The sequence below is a fragment of the Schistocerca serialis genome, chromosome 12, assembly GCF_023864345.2.
Source record: "Schistocerca serialis cubense isolate TAMUIC-IGC-003099 chromosome 12, iqSchSeri2.2, whole genome shotgun sequence".
In the NCBI taxonomy this organism is placed as follows: Eukaryota; Metazoa; Arthropoda; class Insecta; order Orthoptera; family Acrididae; genus Schistocerca; species Schistocerca serialis.
The window spans coordinates 19,178,648-19,199,832 of record NC_064649.1 but is presented as its reverse complement, the minus strand read 5'-3'; the positions used below and the strand labels follow the sequence as shown (position 1 = coordinate 19,199,832).

At 42.3% G+C, this 21,185-nt stretch overlaps 1 long non-coding RNA gene across 3 annotated transcripts in view; it reads right to left on the bottom strand.

Annotated features, from left to right (window-relative positions):
- LOC126428453 (uncharacterized) overlaps positions 1-20,984 on the bottom strand; it is an 87,548-nt gene extending 66,564 nt beyond the window's left edge. For 2 of the 3 annotated variants that reach the window (XR_007576835.1, XR_007576833.1), the window contains exons 1-2: positions 19,876-20,984; positions 7,685-7,809 (exon numbers count right to left, since the gene is read on the bottom strand). This is a non-coding gene — a long non-coding RNA (uncharacterized LOC126428453). Of the gene's footprint in view, positions 1-7,684; positions 7,810-19,644; positions 19,779-19,875 lie in introns of those variants that run through there. The other variant, XR_007576834.1, reaches the window with a different exon arrangement.
- Positions 20,985-21,185: the final 201 nt, after the last annotated feature.

Below are 21,185 nucleotides of genomic sequence, written 5' to 3'. Positions count from 1 at the left end.
TGCAAGTAAAAGATGCTTTTTAGTGTTATGAAGAATTACTAGAACCACCGTAAATACACAAATACACCTGCAAAGAAACTCATATAAGCTGCTGTTTTAAAAAAACTCCTTGCACTGCCTTACTTATGTCTTGAAGATCACATCATTTTGAACCAAGTCCAGCTTGTTCATAGAGACCAGGATGTTCATCCACAGAATACCACACAAAAATCTGCTACTGTGAAGAGAGTATGCACACACAAAAATGAAGAAAAATCAGTCATGATAAGCAGGGGTAAAGCTTCACAAGAAATAACCTGACCAATTTAAAGCAATACAAAAAATTATGCACTTTAAAATTACTCTTACAAGGCACCTTCTCAACATTTTTTCTCTTGTGGTACATAAACTGTAAAGTGGGAACATTCTTGTACCTATTCAAGTAATGACACATACTGCTAACAGCTAGTAGTAAGATTGTTAAGATAATGTACTATATTAGCAAACCCAGCAATGCTTCACAATTGCTAAATATGTTTTGGAATTGGATATACATCATAAATTTCTCTCCGCCCCCCCCCCCCCCCTTTCTGTCTGTCCTCCTCCTCCTCCTCCCCCTGTCTCTGTCCCTCACCTCCTCCCACTTCTGCACATACATCCCCCCCCCCCCATCATCTAACTCCTCTTACTGACCTTGAGCCTTGTTTATTGTCATTGTGAATGAAATCATGATTGGGAACTGAAAGAGACTTTGGTCATCACTAATATATTCTCCTTCACTATTCACAACAGCCTGCGAATGCTGGGGTAACTTCTCAATTCTGCAAATGCAGAAATCACATGGTTTTGAAGTGAAGAATTCATTGAGTAATGTTCAGGGTGCATTTTCACCTGGAAAGGAAGTTCCTTGAAGATTTTTCAATAGAGAGTGGAAAAGGTGAAAATCTGAGAGCACAAAATCAGGTGAATAAGGTAGGTGCAGAATAACTTCCCTACCCAACTCCTGTATAGTGTTTTTGTCAGTTTAGCAGAATGCGGGTAGGCATTATAGTGGAGTAGTACTGTTGACAATAAACGTCACTATACCCCCGCCGGCGAAACATTGCACTTGACAGTTCGCTTTTTGTCTATTTAGGTTGGCTACACTGTAATAGCGATGTTGCAACAGCAGCCTCTATACACACAGCAGACGATACAGTTTTCCGTCCCGTCTCGTAAATGCAAGCGATTGAGCAATTACAGTGTATATAAAAACTCGTTTTTAGTTGTACTACAATGACAGGAAGTAAACAACCGTATAACAATACATGTAAAAGCATAACAATGCGCACCCTTTCGATAACGGAGCAAAGAAATACAAAAAACAAGCATCTGACGACTGGTACTTTCAAATCAATAATGTACGTAGTTTACAAAATAAATAATAACCGAGATTGCAATAAATAACCAATATTAGTAATTTTTCACTCACCAATTTACAGCGATAATGGCGCAATTCCATCCAGCTCGCCATCGTCACTGTTGTCCGACTCATCGCCAAAACCGTCTTCATCGTCGTCATCAGCAAGACAAATCATTAACTGTTCATGGCAACTGATAATTCCTTCTATTGTCTGTGCTGCTCGTATAAGCTTCTCGACGTGGTCTACTTTTTTTCTCCATGAGGCTGCATCCACAGTCACAAGAGCTTCACGCAACAGCTTTTCCACCTCTGTTATTGTAAAGGACTTGTTGTTGTTCCTTACATACATTTTTACATCACTCCATATTAACTCAATAGGGTTGAAATGGCAGTGATATGGTGGCAGCCTTATTACAGTATGACCCTGCTCCTTGGCAATTTCGTCTACTACATATGTAGGTGTCGTAGGCTTATTTTCTTTAACAAGAGAATACAACAGAACCTTTGTCATACTCATATCCGCTGCAATATTTCGAGCCTGTAACCACTGCACCATAACTTTCCGATCATTTGTGGTTGGGGCCTTGTTCTGTATCACCGAATGATATGGAGCATTGTCCATTAAAATTGTTGTAGGGACAGGAAATTGTTTTAAAAGGTTCCTGAACCACTCAACAAATCGTGTGTGATCCATATCTTCATGGTAATCACCAGTCTTTTTCGATCTAAAAACTACAAGTGCGTCAGGGACAAAACCACTGGAGGAGCCTGCATGGACCACAGTTAATCTAGCTCCTCTTCCCGTCGGCTGATGGCCGCTACTGCTGGGTGTGTTATCCGTCCAACATTTACTGACAGCTTCCCCGGCATTAACCCACGTTTCGTCTAGCCAAATTATGGAATGAATGTCTCTGCCCACAAGTTTGTGCAAGAAAATACTACGAGCGGTAACAAAATGTGCCCTCTCTAACAGTACTTTGCGTCCGTCTAGCGTTTTGTAACGGAAACCAATTTTTTTAGCACAATTTTTAGTGATGTTTTACCACCCCTGAAGAGTTCACTTTCTTTTAAAGAGATTAATAACTTAGCTACAGTCGGCTACTCTTTTCTGCTGTAGTAAGCATAAACATGCCTACGAATTGCATCAGTCTGGAAAGAATCTGAATCTGTGATAGGACTAGGCCGCTTTTTCCTCTTTCCCGGGGTTGATAAAAATGTATTATTTGATCCAGACAGCTCGGAATCATTACGGCTCACTTCAGTATCTTCCAAGTTTTGTAGTAATACTCCCTTACTTACTACGGTTCTTGCACTAATACCAAGAGTTTTCGACGTACGTTCCACCACTTTGTCGGCAGGAATTGATGGCTGTCCATGAATGCTTACGTAGTTTTTATCCTGCTCGTAAAACTCACGAGTTCTGCGTAACAACTCCAGTGCCTGGCTGTTTAGCGGCACCCCTCGACGCAAAGGATTGTCACTAAGTGAACGAAGTCTTTTCGGTGGCATTTTCCAAGTATGTACACTCACAACGTAACAAAAGTCACAACGATATAGCACACAGTACAACGAAAACACGCGGTAAACAACATACAATTCACGTTGTATATACAATCACTAAACAAAGCCGGCAACGCGGGAACTTTGACGTCACAGCACGTGAGTAACAGCTGTGCTCACTGCGCTGTGATTGGCTGGCGCCCCACGCTGAACGCCTAGCGCCTATCGTTCTTCACTTGTTACTCTGTTACGCTGCCAACTTCATGCGCAAACGTCAAGTGCAATGTTTCAGCGGCCCGGGTATAGTGATTGTTACAGTGGGGAAGCAATCTGTAGTGCACCACATCATCACGGTACCACCAGAGGCATAACATTATCTTTTGTGGCCACGTGCAGGCCTTTGTTGCTGCTGGCATAACGCAGCAACTGACAGATTGAACATGTCTTTGTTGACATGACCTACAAAAGATTTAATGAAGCTTGCAAATCTTCCCAATGAAACCTCTGAGCAGCATCTTTAACAACAAACCAATAATTATCAGCACAGTCTTTGGAACATAAATTAAGAAACCAATTACAGGCTTGGGAACCTGGCATGTATTGTGTGAACACTATGGTGATGGGGTTGCCGGATCAAATCCTTGAATAGATAGTGACAAAGTCACCATACACCAACACAATATAGTGAGATATTACTTGTCGATCTAAAAATAAAAACCACATGCACAGAACATGGACAACAGGTTGCTTCAACGTAGTCAATTGTCATGGTGGTACATTCCCTCACACTTGTTTATCATTTTCAGGTACTGTTAGTGCACACTGGAAAATCGAACGCGATTTTCTGGATTCTTGAAAATGTGCACTTTCCAACTGTGACTAGTTTGAAATCAATTGTGGAAAACAAATTTTCTAAGCTCGAACTTAATGTGATCTATTCTTGTAATTTTTATGAAAATTGGGTTTGAACTCATTTTGTAGAAATTTGGAAAGCAGTGCTTGAATGATATTTTATCCTGATAAACCTTATGTTTCCAAGTTATTGTGTACAAGTTTCACATGTACTATTTTTGCAGCTACTTACGTCAATTTATGAAGCATTCTTACATATATTGGAAATTACACCCATTTTTCTGGGAGGGGGGTTAAACCTGTTGTTTAGAATGAGACTGGTTTTGAAGCTTTAATAGAAAACAGTATTTGTAAAAAGGATGTTGAATATACACTATTTTCACAAAAATCAACATGACTTTGACAAATTAGTAGATTATTGGAAAATAGTAGATGAATGGATTTTTGTGTTCCACATCCTTGCACTACAGAGGTATGCTTATTAAGTTTCATATTCAGCAGGCATTCAACATTTTCTTCATGCTACAATTTTCAAGCACAATTTTCATTCAGATTATGTAGCCCTGTTAGTCCGTGTTGGATAATCAAATATACTCTGTCAAATATACTCTGTTTTATTATTCAAATCATGGTCTTTCCAACGAGCCAAGTTTGGAGTTTTATAATATAGTTCTTTTGCAACAAAGTTGACAGTACCATACTTTTGGCCTTTTCCCAACATCTTCAAATTTGCGCTTAATTTATTCAGTATAGGAAAGTGGTACATAAATGAAACTTTAAATTTGAGAACCTTTTGCTGTTAGGTTACTACATGCCAAGTGTCATATTCTTCATACTTTTAGGCCCTGAGATGTAAGAATCCAGAATTTGAAGTTTTTTCTGGTGCTGATATTTTTTTTTGCCAGGTTTTTCAAGCAATTTTGCCTAAAACTTTTTGGCTAAGTATCATTCATAAAATTCTTTTCATTGTTATGCTTAAGAGAATGTACAAAATGTACAACATAGCTAAATTTCATTTGTGGTAACAAAATTTTGCCCAAAATATAACAGCTCAAAGGCACCAGAAATTCACACTCTTTCTGCACAAAGTCGCACTGGGAGTCAAACAAGTGACTAATCTTGGCCAGTATTGCTTTGACGAACGTTTAACTTTACCAATGTTCATTCAGGACATGTGCGTACGTTCACATAAAATTTCAACAAAATCTGAGATGGTCAAGCAGGGAGGCCAAGGTGAGGTGACACGGAATGACTCACAACACACCTGAACACATCCTTAATAGCCCGAAGCTTAATGCTAGACATTGCCTAATGCACTATACGGTCATCCGAGCATTTATGTTTGCAGAGAAAACCATAACATGAAATGTTTACCTTTGTATGCTCTAACAGTTCTTGCTACCACAGATCAAAGAGTTGCAGCAGCCTTCCATCATCTTGCAGCACGATGGCGCACCCCTTCCTCCCTCCCCCCTTTGGAGTCTGAATGTGCTGAATGGTGCACTTCTTGAGAGGTAGATGAGTCGTGATGGCCCCAAGCCCTCCACACTCTCCTAATATCAAGTCATTAGACTTCTTTTTTTGGGTTATATCACGGATCTCATGTACGCAACAGTAGTCAATAACACTGCTACCCTTATGAATTTTAACTCTGCAAACCACTGTGGGGTGCATGGCAAAGGGTGTGTCCCATTGTACCAGTTATTAGGGTTTCTTCATGTTCCATTCATGTATGGAACACGAGAAGAATGGTAGTTTGGATGCTTCTGTGCATACAGTAATTATTCTAATCTCGTCCTCACAATCCCCACGTAAATGATACATATGGCGTTGTAGTATATTCCTAGAGTAATCATTTGAAGCCAGTTCTTGAAACTGTGTGTTAATAGACTTTTTTGGGATAGTTTAAGCCTGGTTTCAAGAGTCCTTCAGTATGTCTGTAACACCCTCCCACAGATTAAACAAACCTGTGACCATTTGTGCTGCCACTCTCTGTATACATTCAATGTCCCCTGTTAGTCTTATTTGGTATGGATCCCACACACTTGAGCAATATTCTAGAAAAGGTCACATGAGTGACTTGTAAGTAATCTCCTTTGTAGTCTGATTGCACTTCCCCAGTATACTACCAGTAAACCAAAGCCTACCACCTGCTTTACCCACAACTGAACCTATGTGACCATTCCATTTCATATTCCTACAAAGTGTTACATCAGGTTTTTTGTACGAGTGGCCCAATTCAAACGACTCATTGACATTATAGTCATAGGATACTATGTTTTTTTTTCCATTCTGTGAAGTGCAAAAGCTTACATTTCTGAACATTTAGAGCAAGCTGCCAATCTCTGCACCTCGAAGTCTTGTCAAGATCTGACTGAGTATTTATTGACCTCCTTTACTTCCTTCAGATAGTACTCCATTAGATAACTGCATCACCTGCAAAAAGCCTGATTTTACTATTAATATTATCTTCAAGGTCATTAATGTACAATATGAACAGCAAGGGGCCCCAACACATTTCTCTGGGGCCCAACACATTTCTCTGGGGCACGCCCGAAGTTACTTCTACATCCAACAATGACTCTCCATCGTAGATAACATGCGGTGTCCTCCATACCTCATTGAAGTCCTCAATCCAGACACAAATTTCACTTACCATCCCATACGATCATACTTTTGACAATAAGTGTAGGTGAGGTATTGAGTCAAATGCACCAACCCATGATGCCATCAGAACTGTTTATGCTGAAATACTAATCTGTACATGGGGGGGAACTCTAAAATCACCCTAAATGTTTAACATGCGATGAGTGGGGGGGGGGGGGGGGGAGGGGAGGGGGGGGAGACAATGAAATTCTATCTGAGGGGGAAAAAAAAAAAACCGCTGAGAGCTGCTAAACATTTTACAACAAACCACAATGCTCTGTTTCTAACAGTTTCACGTTACAATTTTTTAAAATGACATCTTATATATGTATGATAATGATGTAGGCTGAAGCAATGAATTAAAATTTGTACCAGTGACAGGATACGAACCCAGGTCTTCTGCTTACTAGGCAGATGCACTAATCACTACACTGCACTGGCACTGCGCTACCACACCTGCACGGATTACCCTGGTGTGTCTCCCTAATACAAATTCCAATTTGTGCCTCAGTCCATTGCTATGCCTCCTCCTAAACTCGCATCAGTATTGCCACAACTCTCCAATACTGGAATAGCACCTTATCAATGAGCAATATGAGGTTAATCCTGCCTATAACTCAGGTGCAGGTGATATATTCAACATATATGACTCAGGAACATCAACTGTTTACGATTAACCACCATAATAACTTTTACACTTTAATAAACAAACAATTACGCTTTTCACGCTTCATAGACTCAGTGACTTTGATGTTGGATAATGTGACCTAAGTCACATACAGGTGCAAAGGGATGTCTGATTCACTAAATGCATCATGAAACAAAGTTATGACCTGTGTCATCAGACACAGATAATAAAAACAGACCAAAAAGAAAAATCTAAGACTTTCTCAAGGTAGAAGATTGATAAATAATCATGATCAACAATCATCATCAGCAGATATTCAACTTAAGTATACAAAAATAATGTTACATTCCCTGCTCCACACATTTTAAGATGGTTTAGTAATCTCATTTTATTATTTGAGAAGAGTAAGACGTATAATTAAAAATTTTGAGCTAATTTTTACAATTTTTTTCTATACTGAGAGCTGGAGTGTTACACACACACACACACACACACACACACAGACAGAGAGAGAGAGAGAGAGAGAGAGAGAGAGAGAGAGAGAGAGAGAGAGAGTGGGGGGGTCAGTTTTGTATTCCTCCCCCCCTGAAAATGTTGGAGTTATTTAGACTGCAGCCTGCACAACTTGCATGAGAAAAATTGTACTGTCTGAAAAGTACAGTAAACAGACATCCTACCTTTACGAGAGAAGTTTCGCCCGCATTTTTGTAGCCCCTGGCCACAACCACTGGCACTGTCAGTGAAGACCCTCCAGGGTGTGCCAAATCATCTGCTCCCACCCAGATAACATCGTCTGTCTCACCTGCAACAACCGGTACATGGCATTCACTTTTTTTCACACACATTACGAAGTTTTTACCCATCTGCAGCAACACTTGTCACATATATATAGTATAAAATGGAAGACTGGAGACAGGATTCTATCATTCCTGAAAAACAGGAGCCAATATACAGAAACTGAAGAAATGTCAGGAGAGAGAACAAGACCTGAAGCAAGAATTCCACACTTTCTATCCCACAGGGATCCACACTTGGCTACAGCTTTTCATTTTATACATAAATCACATACAAGACATGGGTATTATGAAAATAACATATTACAAACTAATTAATTTTACAATAAGTTATGGCAGAATTTTTATGGGGAGGTCCCTCCAAAACCAACACGAGTGGAAACTCCTGGTTAGCATATCAACAATATTTAGAAAATACATTGCTACTCACCGTACAGACGACCAGTTGAGCTGCAGAGAAGCACAGCAAAAAGACTTTAACACCTTATAGCTTTTGGCCAACGCCTTCTTCAGCAAAGAAAACGCACACATATTCACACAGCAAGCACACCTCATCCTCAAACGCACATGACCGCTACATCTACATCTATATCTATACTCCGCGAGCCACCTTACGGTGTGTGGCGGAGGGTACTTATTGTACCACTATCTGATCCCCCCTTCCCTGTTCCATTCACGAATTGTGCGTGGGAAGAACGACTGCTTGTAAGTCTCCGTATTTGCTCTAATTTCTCGGATCTTTTCGTTGTGATCATTACGCGAGATATATGTGGGCGGTAGTAATATGTTGCCCATCTCTTCCCGGAATGTGCTCTCTCGTAATTTCGATAATAAACCTCTCCGTATTGCGTAACGCCTTTCTTGAAGTGTCCGCCACTGGAGCTTGTTCAGCATCTCCGTAACGCTCTCGCGCTGACTAAATGTCCCCATGACGAATCGCGCTGCTTTTCGCTGGATCATGTCTATCTCTTCTATTAATCCAACCTGGTAAGGGTCCCATACTGATGAGCAATACTCAAGAATCGGACGAACAAGCGTTTTGTAAGCTACTTCTTTCGTCGATGAGTCACATTTTCTTAGAATTCTTCCTATGAATCTCAACCTGGCGCCTGCTTTTCCCACTATTTGTTTTATGTGATCATTCCACTTCAGATCACACCGGATAGTAACTCCTAAGTGTTTTACGGTCGTTACAGCTTCCAATGATTTACCACCTATGGCATAATCGTACTGGAATGGATTTCTGCCCCTATGTATGCGCATTATATTACATTTATCTACGTTTAGGGAAAGCTGCCAGCTGTCGCACCATGCATTAATCCTCTGCAGGTCCTCCTGGAGTACGTACGAGTCTTCTGATGTTGCTACTTTCTTGTAGACAACCGTGTCATCTGCAAATAGCCTCACGGAGCTACCGATGTTGTCAACTAAGTCATTTATGTATATTGTAAACAATAAAGGTCCTATCACGCTTCCCTGCGGTACTCCCGAAATTACCTCTACATCTGCAGATTTTGAACCGTTAAGAATGACATGTTGTGTTCTTTCTTCTAGGAAATCCTGAATCCAATCACAAACCTGGTCCGATATTCCGTAAGCTCGTATTTTTTTCACTAAACGTAAGTGCGGAACCGTATCAAATGCCTTCCTGAAGTCCAGGAATACGGCATCAATCTGCTCGCCAGTGTCTACGGCACTGTGAATTTCTTGGGCAAATAGGGCGAGCTGAGTTTCACATGATCTCTGTTTGCGGAATCCATGTTGGTTATGATGAAGGAGATTTGTATTATCTAAGAACGTCATAATACGAGAACACAAAACATGTTCCATTATTCTACAACAGATTGACGTAAGCGAAATAGGCCTATAATTATTCGCATCTGATTTATGACCCTTCTTGAAAATGGGAACGACCTGCGCTTTCTTCCAGTCGCTAGGTACTTTACGTTCTTCCAGCGATCTACGATAAATTGCTGATAGAAAGGGGGCAAGTTCTTTAGCATAATCACTGTAGAATCTTAAGGGTATCTCGTCTGGTCCGGATGCTTTTCCGCTACTAAGTGATAGCAGTTGTTTTTCAATTCCGATATCGTTTATTTCAATATTTTCCATTTTGGCGTCCGTGCGACGGCTGAAGTCGGGGACCGTGTTACGATTTTCCGCAGTGAAACAGTTTCGGAACACTGAATTCAGTATTTCTGCCTTTCTTCGGTCGTCCTCTGTTTCGGTGCCATCGTGGTCAACGAGTGACTGAATAGGGGATTTAGATCCGCTTACCGATTTTACATATGACCAAAACTTTTTAGGGTTCTTGTTTAGATTGTTTGCCAATGTTTTATGTTCAAATTCGTTGAATGCTTCTCTCATTGCTCACTTTACGCTCTTTTTCGCTTCGTTCAGCTTTTCCTTATCAGCTATGATTCGACTACTCAAACCTATGATGAAGCTTTCTTTGTTTCCGTAGTACCTTTCGTACATGATTGTTATACCACGGTGGATCTTTCCCCTCGCTTTGGACCTTAGTCGGTACGAACTTATCTAAGGCGTACTGGACGATGTTTCTGAATTTTTTCCATTTTTGTTCCACATCCTCTTCCTCAGAAATGAACGTTTGATGGTGGTCACTCAGATATTCTGCGATTTGTGCCCTATCACTCTTGTTAAGCAAATATATTTTCCTTCCTTTCTTGGCATTTCTTATTACACTTGTAGTCATTGATGCAACCACTGACTTATGATCACTGATACCCTCTTCTACATTCACGGAGTCGAAAAGTTCCGGTCTATTTGTTGCTATGAGGTCTAAAACGTTAGCTTCACGAGTTGGTTCTCTAACTATCTGCTCGAAGTAATTCTCGGACAAGGCAGTCAGGATAATGTCACAAGAGTCTCTGTCCCTGGCTCCAGTTCTGATTGTGTGACTATCCCATTCTATACCTGGTAGATTGAAGTCTCCCCCTATTACAATAGTATGATCACGAAACTTCTTCACGACGTTCTGCAGGTTCTCTCTGAGGCGCTCAACTACTACGGTTGCTGATGCAGGTGGTCTATAGAAGCATCCGACTATCATATCTGACCCACCTTTGATACTTAACTTAACCCAGATTATTTCACATTCGCATTCGCTAATAACTTCACTGGATATTATTGAATTCTTTACTGCTATAAATACTCCTCCACCATTGGCGTTTATCCTATCCTTGCGGTATATATTCCATTCTGTGTCTAGGATTTCGTTACTGTTCACTTCCGGTTTTAACCAACTTTCCGTTCCTAATACTATATGCGCACTATTTCCTTCAATAAGAGATACTAATTCAGGAACCTTGCCCTGGATACTCCTGCAGTTTACCAATATTACGTTAACTTTTCCTGTTTTTGGTCTCTGAGGACGGACGTTCTTTATCAACGATGATAATGTCCTCTCTGGTAAGCCGTCAGGTATTTTATCGTTTCGCCCAAGGGGGGTCCCTCTAACCTAAAAAAGACCCCGTGTGCACGCCACACGTACTCTGCTACCCTAGTAGCTGCTTCCGGTGTGTAGTGCACGCCTGACCTGTCTAGGGGGGCCCTACAGTTCTCCACCCAATAACGGAGGTCGATGAATTTGCAACCATTATAGTCGCAGAGTCGTCTGAGCCTCTGGTTTAGACCCTCCACACGGCTCCAAACCAGAGGACCGCGATCGACTCTGGGCACTATGCTGCAGATATTAAGCTCAGCTTGCACTCCGCGTGCGATGCTGGTTGTCTTCACCAAATCAGCCAGCCGCCGGAAGGAACCAAGGATGGCCTCAGAACCCAAGCGGCAGGCGTCATTCGTTCCGACATGTGCTACTATCTGCAGCCGGTCACACCCAGTGCGTTCAATAGCTGCCGGAAGGGCCTCCTCCACATTACAGACGAGACCCCCCGGCAAGCACACCGAGTGCACACTGGCATTCTTCCCCGACCTACCCGCTATTTTCCTAAGGGGCTCCATAACCCGCCTAACGTTGGAGCTCCCTATAACTAATAGGCCCGCCCTCTGTGACTGTCGGGACCTTGCCGGAGAATCGGCCACTGGCCCAACAGGCGAGGCATCCTGTGGTGGCTCGGAAACGATGTCATCACCACTAGGAAGCACCCCGTACCTGTTGGAAAGGGGTAAGGCAGCTGCCACGCGGCCAGATCCCACCTTCGCCTTTCGGCCAGGCACGCGCGAGCCCACCACTGTCCGCCATTCACCCTGGAGTGATGGCTGACCGGTAAGATGCTCACTGCCGGAAGACGCAGCGACATCAGGGGTTCCATGTGATTCCAAGGCCACCGAAGTAGGCATAGGTCTCACCACAGTTGCCCCAACGCCACTACGAGCCGACGCCTGCGCCTCGAGCTCAATGAGCCTAACAGACAAAGCCTCCACCTGCCCCCGAAGAGTGGCCAATTCTCCTTGCGTCCGCTCACAACAACCACAGTCCCTACACATGACTATGTTTACCCTACTCTATACGGTGACAAATTCCCAAGATAATCTTCTGATGAGCTACTCTGATAATCAAGAAACGCTCACTGAAATACGAGACGCGAAAACTACGCTAGGTTTTCCCAGAAAAACTATTTAAAAGCTAAGCGCAGCAAATAAGTACAAAAACGCTTTATACAAACAGTACTCGCTGCTGCTGGTGCTCTCGCTCTGGCTGTCACAAGACAACTGCTGATTCAAGTGACTAGTGGCTAACGGCCGCGAAACAAACAAAAGACGGTTTTAGGGCGCTTTCTGTTCTAAACGATCAAGAAAACACTAAGAAATCTAACACGAAAACTACATAAAGTTTTATCAAGAACTGTTAGTTACTATGCAGAGCAGATAAATACAAATAGAATCCCTTCCTTAGTGGAAGGTCGTAAACAAAATGCAAAATAAACGCTTTATACAAACAGTACTCGCTGCTGCTGGTGCTCTCGCTCTGGCTGTCACAAGACAACTGCAGCTATGACTGGAATGCAACTGTCACATGAATAGCAATCTGGAGTGAGGCAGGGAAAAGGGAGGGGGGGGGGGGGGGATAGCAAGGTATGAGTGTCAAGAGAAGAATGCTGTCTGGATGGGTGCGCATGGACTACAGACTGCCAGGTACAGGGAGTGGAAAAGGAGAAGAGCGGGGAAGGGGACAGGATGGGTGGGTACAATGGCAGAGGATGGCACACAAACAAGGCGAGGGAATGCAAAATGGGAGGAGGTGACAGGATGAGGGGTCGGAAACTGTTGGTGGAGGGTACGGGACAGCAGGTTGAAGCAGGGATAATTTCAGGAGCAGTTCAGAAATGCTGATGGTACACGAGTAGGGTCAAAAGGCCATCGAAATTGAGCATGTTATGTTCTACTGCATGTCATGCCACAGGTTGGTCTACCTTGCTCTTAGCCACAGACTGCCAGTGGCTGTTCATCCTGGTGACAGCTAGTTTATTCATACCACTATAAAAAGCTGTGCACTGATTGCAGCAGAGCTGGTGTACAATACGGCTGCTTTCACTGGTGACCCGGCCTTTGCTGGGATAAGATGGATGACAGGACTAGAATAGGAAGTGCTGGGTGACTGGACTGGGCAGGTCTTGAACTTGGGTCTTACACAGGGATAAGATCCACGTAGCAAGGGGTTGGGATTGGGAGTGCCATACAGTTGGGTTAAGATGATGTGGAGGTTGGGTGGGCAATGGAAGACCCCTTTAGAAAGGGTGGTAAGTATAAAGGTTGGAACTTAAATAGTGGCAACTATTTAGTCACACCCGATACAAAAGAGTTACATGTTTGCACCTGTAACTGTCCTTCAAAGTAATCACCAGCATTATGTAGAATCTGTTGCCAGTGATGTTGAAGGCGTAGTATACTGTTAGCAGAGCCCGTCCTGCTGATGGTGCGAATGGAGCAGTCTACTGCCTGTCAAATCTCTGGAACAGTTCTGAAGTGAATGCCACCAAGTGGTTCCTTCATCTTCAGAATCAAATCAGAGACACGAGGACTTAAGTCTGGGGAGTACGGTGGATGGTACAAGACTTCCCAGTCTCATCAACCAAACAGGGCAGCCAGTAAGTATGTGGGTGAGGAACAGGGGTCATATCACTTTTTGGCAAGAACTGCCATACAGACTGGTGTGTTGCAAAAGCCGTCAAGTGCCCATGCCAAATGGCAAAACACAGCCTTCAGGTTAGTTGCCAGCTCAGTCCCTGCAACTACAGGACGTTCCGACTGTCATTTGCAGTGCAACCTACAGAGGTTCTCTACGTACACCGGATCACAGTACAGAGAGCATGTAAATCAGGAAGGGAGGCCGCTCATACCACTAACCTTTAGCTGCATCTGCCAATGTCATGGCTGTACGGGTGTTTAGGACTGTGTTTGCGACAATCACAGCAGTTACGACACATCCAGCACCACTGACCGCACACTGCCAAGGGACCTCGGAACTTGCTCGTGAGCCTGTTGATATTCAGTCAGACTCACTTGGCAAGACTGTAGAAACTGTGAACTTGTGCAGACTGCAACTTAAGTGTTTATCTGTTCCAATGTGCTCTGCCCAAGGAGAGCAAGGACTTAACCATTTGATAGTCTGCAAGTAGGAAACGTACTCTGACTGTGGAAGCCTTCCTTTTGTTGTTTCAACTGCTTGCCTTAATTCTTCCAGTAATTTTCGGGTTTGCAGCTGGATCCCATCAACATTCTGCCATGATATTTCGGCCCAGAGACATCCGGCCATCCTCAGGTGAGTAAACGAAGCATTCTCAGGTGAGTAGACTAAGTACTTCATCTACTCACCTGAGGATGGCCGGACGTCTCTGGGCCAAAATATCATGGCAGAATGTTGACGGGATCCAGCTGCAAACCCAAAAATCACTGGAAAATTTCAGAAGTACTTGCCTTAGTTGTGAACTTATTTCACTGTTAGGAAAGAGATACAAAGCTTGTTATGTGTTTCTTTCGAACGTCAACGGAGACCATTTGTGTTGAATTCTTTGTGTTCTTAGATATGGGGATAAACTATATCCTCACATGTTTCTTGTAAAAGTGTTCAAAGTTCAGGATCCTTCACAGACAGAGCTGTGCGAGCAGGGGCTTTGTCATGATGGAAAAATCAGTCATCCAACTCCCATAAATAAGGTCACTTGCACAGCACAGTGTTGCACAATCATTTCATAACTTCCAAGCAGAAAGCCTGGTTAACTGTCTGATCCTGCAGAACAAACTCTGAGTGGACAACTCCTCTCACATACAACAAACAAACAAACCAGCATTGTCTTAATGTTTGATTTCAGTTGAAAAACTTTCTTGGGTTGAGGCAAACTAAGTCTTCCACTAGCTTGACTATTACTTTGATTCAGGATCATAAGCATATCACCCAGGTTCATCACCTGTGATAATTTTTGAAAACAAGTTTGGAACATTTCAGGGTTCTTCTTTCAAAGCACAGCATGCTTCCACATGACCTCATTTTTGTTCATCAGTCATGGCACAAACTTGGCAGACACCCTTTTATTTCAAGGGCTTCTCTTGCACTTTTTCCTAGCAAACAGCACAAGTTCACCATTGCACGCTGTTCACAAAAATCAGCCACTGCAAAAACAACAATCACACTAAACAGTTATCACTAAAAATTCTGCCACAACTAGTCTTGGCCTCCTTCCGAAGCGGCACTCAACTTACTGACAGGAATGTTCACTCTACGCACTCCCAGTGGCAAAATATGGCACTACAAAACCTCTGTGCAATGAAAAATGTTCGTTTTCTTTTGGGTACCCCCTTGTATAAGCTCCACAGTGCTACCAGCAGTCGAACTATAAAATTGTGTGTAGTGAGTTAAAAAGAATGGGGTACAATGGTAAAGCAACTCCTCATAAGCCAAACAACACTTGAGGTAACATACGTCACTCGACAATGGATGACTGGAAATGAGCGATTTCCAGTGATTAACTATGCTACGTCCTGTGACAGTCTGATGGCAGAATTGGGGTCTTATGCCAACGGTGAATTATGGCAGTGACTGTGTTTTACATGGTTATGGTATGGTGTCCTTATCACGCTTAAGAGAACACTAAATGATCTAGATCTACTCTAGATCTACATTTATACTCCGCAAGCCACCCAACGGTGTGTGGCGGAGGGCACTTTATGTGCCACTGTCATTACCTCCCTTTCCTGTTCCAGTCGCGTATGGTTCGCGGGAAGAACGACTGTCTGAAAGCCTCTGTGCACACTCTAATCTCTCTAATTTTCCATTTGTGATCTCCTTGGGAGGTATAAGTATGGGGAAGCAATATATTCGATACCTCATCCAGAAACGCACCCTCTCGAAACCTGGCGAGCAAGCTACACCGCAATGCAGAGCGCCTCTCTTGCAGAGTCTGCCACTTGAGTTTGTTAAACATCTCCATAACGCTATCACGGTTACCAAATAACCCTGTGACGAAACGCGCCGCTCTTCTTTGGATCTTCTCTATCTCCTACGTCAGACCGATCTGGTACGGATCCCACACTGATGAGCAATACTCAAGTATAGGTCGAACGAGTGTTTTGTAAGCCACCTCCTTTGTTGATGGACTACATTTTCTAAGGACTCTCCCAATGAATCTCAACCTGGTACCCGCCTTACCAACAATTAATTTTATATGATCATTCCACTTCAAATCGTTCCGCACGCATACTCCCAGCTATTTTACAGAAGTAACTGCTACCAGTGTTTGTTCCGCTATCATATAATCATACAATAAAGAATCCTTCTTTCTATGTATTCGCAATACATTACATTTGTCTATGTTAAGGGTCAGTGGCCACTCCATGCACCAAGTGCCTATCCGCTGCAGATCTTCCTGCATTTCGCTACAATTTTCTAATGCTGCAACTTCTCTGTATACTACAGCATCATCCGCGAAAAGCCGCATGGAACTTCCGACACTATCTACTAGGTCATTTATATATATTGTGAAAATCAATGGTCCCATAACACTCCCCTGTGGCACGCCAGAGGTTACTTTAACGTCTGTAGACGTCTCTCCATTGATAACAACATGCTGTGTTCTGTTTGCTAAAAACTCTTCAATCCAGCCACACAGCTGGTCTGATATTCCGTAGGCTCTTACTTTGTTTATCAGGCGACAGTGCAGACTGTATCGAACGCCTTCCGAACTCAAGAAAAATAGCATCTACCTGGGAGCCTGTATCTAATATTTTCTGGGTCTCATGAACAAATAAACCGAGTTGGGTCTCACACAATCGCTGTTTCCGGAATCCATGTTGATTCCTACATAGTAGATTCTGGGTTTCCAAAAACGACATGATACTCGAGCAAATGCATACGGCTATGAACATATTTTACAACATTGTGCACTACATACAGTAGAAGAAGAGTTCAGAGAAAATGATTGTATAAGCACGCCACTGCAGCCTTTCATAAAGTAGAATGTGGACAACATACCTAAACAATGACATAACCAACAATGGATGGATCCAATTTATAGTTAATTATACTACCCCTACACATAACATCTATTTAAACAGATTCACACACACACACACACACACACACACACACACACACACACACACACACACACAGACCTAGCGCTACAAGTAGAGTTGCCATAGGTGGGGGGAAAAGATAGAGAGAGGGGGAGAGAGAGAGAGAGAGAGAGAGAGAGAGAGAGAGAGAGAGAGAGAGAGAGAGAAGGTTCCAACAATAAAAATTTATTTTTAATACCTAAAAACCTGTTAAATTACGCAAAAAGGAGGTGGAGTACCTAACTGGCTTCGTAACTCCTCAAATTCCATGCAACAGTTGGCCTATAAATAGTTGTTAACAACTTTTTATGGGAATAAAGGTACTGTGGATCAGTTGCTTGTATGATGAGTTACTTAAACAGTAAGCTAAAAAATGTAATGTAACTTCCCGACATCTTGATCACCAAAAGGAATATGCTTTACATTCTGATGCTTCAAGCTGCTTTATGTAACTTAAGCATTCCATGATCATAATATTCTAGCTACGAGGTCTCTCAATCACTGTTTCTTAAACAAAAAGCATATAGGCCTAGTTTGAAAGCAATATGAACTCTCAGATATTTATCATGAAACCATATATTTGGAACAACACCAAAATATGCTGAACATAGAAACAACTAGTCAATATCAAAACATTAAAAAATATAAAACAATTTCTTATGCCTCTGTTTTTATTAGAAAGAAGTCTTATTTCAACCCTAAACTATAGTAGTATTCCGAGTCATGACAAAGTTTTCATTTACATATCTTTAAACTGCTTACATCCTACAACTGACCTAAGGTTATGGAACAGTTTTTCAACACACGATACACAATTAACTCACACATTTGATTATTAGAGAACATCTCAACTAGAATACACATATAATGGAATGGCAAAATTTCAAGACACTACAAGCAACAAGTGCTAGACTAAACAGTTGTTTATTATTTACTTAGGAAGCATCCATGTAACAATGTTCATAAGAAAGCAATCATGTAAAGGTACTTCTTGACCAGCTTATTCTAAAAAAACTGGCAGGAAATGCATTATCTGATCAAAAGTATCCAGACACCCAGTGCTACGTGAAGTGGAACTGTCCCCTAGATGTCACAAAACGCAGACTCGGCAGTGTAAGCGAAGGTAGGGAGTACAGTGTTGTCAGTGGACAAGCAGTAACAGCAGAATAAGTTGATCAGCAGCGATCAGTTACTTTAAATGTTGACTAGTATTGGATGTCATCTAAGTGACAAATCCACCAGGACTTCTAAAATTGCCTAAGCCAATTACTGGTGATACAACCATGAAATGGAAATCCAACGGAACGGCCACAGCTAAACCGAGACCAGGAAGACCTTATGTACTGACAAGCACGGATCATCAATTATTGTGGAGAATGGGTGTAAAAAATTAGGTCAAATCAGCAGAAGTGATCACTCATTAGCTCCACAGCTCCTCATAAACCACATATTCCTGTAGTCAATGATATGCAACACTTGAGGCAATGTATGCCATTGGACAGTGATGAGTAGAAAGGAGCGATTAGCAGTGATTAACTATGTTATACCCGATGGCAATCTGATGGTAACGAAGAAGGATGATTGGGTTTAATGTCTCATTGACAGCAAGTTCATTAGAGATAGAGCCCAAGCTTGGATTGGGTCAAGGATGGTAAAGGAAATTGGCTGTGCCCTTTCAAAGGAACCATCCAGCCATTTGCCTGGAGAAATTTAGGGAAATCATGGAAAATCTACATCTGGATTGCAGATTGAGGGTCTAAACTGTCACCCTCCCAAATACGAGTTCAGTGTTCTAACTACTTCACCAATCCGATGGTTGGACTAAGGTCTGATGCCAACAGTGAAATACGAAGGAGATGGTGTTTTTTCATGGTTAGGATGTCACCCTTAGTGTGCATTAGACAACACTAAATGAATAAGGATATGAACACATTTCACAGCACTGTGCACAGTACAAGAAGAGCTTGAAGATGGGTTCGATTGTTTGGGGGAAGAGACCAAACAGCGAGGTCATCGGTCTCATCGGATTGGGGAAGGGCAGGGAAGGGTCGGCCATGCCCTTTCAAAGGAACTGTCACACCATTTGCCTGGAGCAATTTAGGGATATCACGGAAAACCTAAATCAGGATGATTGGATGCGGGAGCAGCTCAGAGAAAATGAATGTTACAGCACGAAATTGTACCCTGTCATAAAGCAGTTTATATGAGGCAATGGTTTGTGGACATTAACATATTTCTGAAATGAGCTGGCCTGCCCAGAGTCCCAATCTCAACCCAATGATATATATGGGGATGAGTCAGAATATTACCTTCATTCCCTATCCAGCATCAAACACCTATGTCTTCTCTGGTTTTCTCTCCTGAGGTAGAATGGACTACCACTCCTCCAATGATATTCAGACACGGCAATGAAAGTAACCCCAGTAGAGTTAAGCCATCATGACAATGGAAAGGTGGACACACACAAAATTAACATCTACTACAATGCCTGATTACATCTCATCAGATATTGCTATATATAAGTGTTTAGTCATACGTACCTGGTTAACAACCGTGTATTTGTCTAAAAAAATAACTCTGAACTGATCTCCAAGTTCATTGTGTTGAATGCGTGTCAGTATGTTAGTGCTGATGAAGACACCAGTTCTTTTCTTATCCTTCTGAAGCCTTTGTTGCAGTCCCTCCAAAGATTTTCTAATAACAATTTCTCAAACAAATATTCTCTGTGTCCACAATGTCTATCTACTCATTGTTATGACAAGTGCTACAGCTTCCTTGAACTGTAGTTATGAGGCCGAAATTGACCACTTCGACGGCTCCCATTTACATACAAGGTTGATTAACAGGTAGCTGGTGTCTTATTTTGGCTGTGCACATACACCAGTTGCATAATTCCTGATATTCTTGTTCGCCGGCTTCACTGTCAGGATCATAATTGAACGCGTTTCTGTCGTCCTATCTATTCTTGGAACAAAAATGTACACACGACGGTAATGCGACAATCTCTGTTCAAAACTATGTGTTCAATACGGCGTTCAGCTTTACGTTTGCTAAAATACCGTAGGCCATGAGCTGTCTGAAAAATACTTGTTGTGGGCCGTACCAAAGGGACTGCCATTTTCCGACCTTTCATCTTCATCCGATAATTTAGCAACGAATTCCGATTCAACAGCGGTCAGATAAGCGTGTGTATTTCACCGGCAATCCAAGTTGACAAGCGTTCGTTCATGACTTTATACAAAACGCCGGTAAATAGTATGCTGGACAGAAGAATGACGGCATTTCTGCTATTGAGTATCGCGTCTGAAGAAGCGTCTGCCCGATGTAGGAAGCAGAGACTATCAATGCCAATCCAACTCATCGTCTTTAAAACGATCGCGAAATGCAGTCCCGGTGCGACTAGAACCGGGATGTTTTTCTTTCTGTTGCTCTTCCGAACTTATTGATCTCCCTCATTATGGCGGTATACAAACACTTCGCAGACGCACGTACAGAACAAAAATATGGGTAAAGCTTGTACCTCACTTACAATGCCGTACACAACATTTAAATGTACATAATTACTTTTATAACTCATGCAAAAATACTCGCATTCTAATCTTCTTTTCACACTGTACCCGAGAGCAAGACACTGAGAGTAACTTCAGAGTTAAACTTTGTACCAGCGATAACACTCACTACAGTCGGCTACTGGATCAATTCTTACCTCACAGATCCCACTCTGTTCTTACCAATCCCCAAGATTTACTATTTTTCATAGTAGTACAGAAAGCAACACCAGAAACAGAAATCTTACAACGAAGAACTGCACGCATCTGCTACGAGAACTCTGAAAACAGAGAACCCTGGA